The sequence below is a fragment of the Oryx dammah genome, unplaced genomic scaffold (assembly GCF_014754425.2).
Source record: "Oryx dammah isolate SB20612 unplaced genomic scaffold, SCBI_Odam_1.1 HiC_scaffold_23, whole genome shotgun sequence".
Classification (NCBI taxonomy): Eukaryota; Metazoa; Chordata; class Mammalia; order Artiodactyla; family Bovidae; genus Oryx; species Oryx dammah.
The window spans coordinates 72383838-72386112 of NW_024070207.1; positions in this window are offsets into that span (position 1 = coordinate 72383838).

Below are 2275 nucleotides of genomic sequence, written 5' to 3' on the forward strand. Positions count from 1 at the left end.
CATGACCACTGGAAAAACCATAGCCTTGACTAGATAGACCTTTGTTGGCAAAGTAATGTCTCTGCTTTTGAATATGCTATCTAGGTTGCTCATAACTTTTCTTCCAAGGAGTAAGCGTCTTTTAATTTCATGGCAGCAGTCACCATCTGCAGTGATTTTGGAGCCCCAAAAAATAAAGACAGCCGATGTTTCCACTGTTTCCCCATCTATTAGCCATGAAGTGATGGGACCAGATGCCATGATCTTCCTTTTCTGAATGTTGAGCTTTAAGCCAACTTTTTCACTCTCCTCTTTCACTTTCATCAAGAGGCTTTTGGGTTCCTCTTCACTTTCTGCCATAAGGGTGGTGTCATCTGCATATCTGAGGTGACTGATATTTCTCCCAGCAATCTTGATTCCATCTTGTGCTTCTTCCAGCCCAGCGTTTCTCATGATGAAGTTAAATAAGCAGGGTGACAATATACAGCCTTGACGTACTCCTTTTCCTATTTGGAACCAGTCTGTTGTTCCATGTCCACTTCTAACTGTTGCTTCCTGACCTGCATATAGGTTTCTCAAGAGGCAGGTCAGATGGTCTGGGATTCCCATGTCTTTCAGAATTTTCCACAGTTTATTGTGATCCACACAAAGGCTTTGGCATAGTCAATAAAGCAGAAATAGATATTTTTCTGGAACTCTCTTGCTTTTTCCATGATCCAACAGATGTTGGCAATTTGATCTCTGGTTCCTCTGCCTTTTCTAAAACCAGCTTGAACATCAGGAAGTTCACGGTTCACGTATTGCTGAAGCCTGGCTTGGAGAATTTTGAGCATTACTTTACTAGTGTGTGAGATGAGTGCAATTGTGCAGTAGTTTGAGCATTCTTTGGCATTGCCTTTCTTAGGGATTGGAATGAAAACTGACCTTTTCCAGTCCTGTGGCCACTGCTGAGTTTTCCAAATGTGCTGGCATATTGAGTGCAGCACTTTCACAGCATCATCTTTCAGGATTTGAAATAGCTCAACTGGAATTCCATCACCTCCACTAGCTTTGTTCATGGTGATGCTTTCTAAGCCCACTTGACTTCACATTCCAGGATGTCTGGCTCTAGGTGAGTGATCATACCATCGTGATTATCTTGGTCGTGAAGATCTTTTTTGTACAGTTCTTCTGTGTATTCTTGCGACTTCTTCTTAATATCTTCTACTTCTGTAGGTCCATACCATTTCTGTCCTTTATCGAGCCCATCTTTGCATGAAATGTTCCCTTGGTATCTCTGATTTTCTTGAAGGGATCTCTAGTCTTTCCCATTGTGTTTTTTTCCTCTATTTCTTTGCATTGATTCCTGAGGAAGGCTTTCTTATCTCTCCTTGCTATTCTTTGGAACTCTGCATTCAGATGCTTGTATCTTTCCTTTTCTCCTTTGTTTTTCACCTCTCTTTTTTTCACAGCTATTTGTAAGGCCTCCCCAGACAGCCATTTTGCTTTTTTGCCATTCTTCTCCATGGGGATGGTCTTGATCTGTGTCTCCTATACAATGTCACAAACCTCTGTCCATAGTTCATCAGGTACTGTATCTATCAGATCTAGTCCCTTAAATCTATTTCTTACTTCCACTGTATAATCATAAGGGATTTGATTTAGGTCATACCTGAATGGCCTAGTGGTTTTCCCTACTTTCTTCAATTTAAGTCTGAATTTGGCAATAAGGAGCTCATGATCTGAGCCACAGTCAGCTCCGGTCTTGTTTTTGTTGACTATAGAGCTTCTCTGTCTTTGGCTGCAAAGAATATAATCAGTCTGATTTCAGTGTCGACCATCTGGTGATGTCCATGTGTAGAGTCTTCTCTTGTGTTGTTGGAAGAGGCTGTTTGCTATGACCAGTGCGTTCTCTTGGCAAAACTCTATTAGTCTTTGCCCTGCTTCATTCCATATTCCAAGGCCAAATTTGCCTGTTACTCCAGGTGTTTCTTGACTTCCTACTTTTGCATTCCAGTCCCCTATAATGAAAAGGACATCTTTTTTTGGGTGTTCATTCTAAAAGGTCTTGTAGGTCTTCATAGAACTGTTCAACTTCAGCTTGTTCAGCATTACTAGTTGGAGCATAGACTTGGATTACTGTGATATTGAATGACTTGCCTTGGAAACGAACAGAGATCATTCTGTTGTTTTTGAGATTGCATCCAAGTACTGCATTTCGGGCTCTTTTGTTGACCATGATGGCTACTCCATTTCTTCTAAAGGATTCCTGCCCACAGTAGTAGATACAATGGTCATCTGAGTTAAATTCACCCAT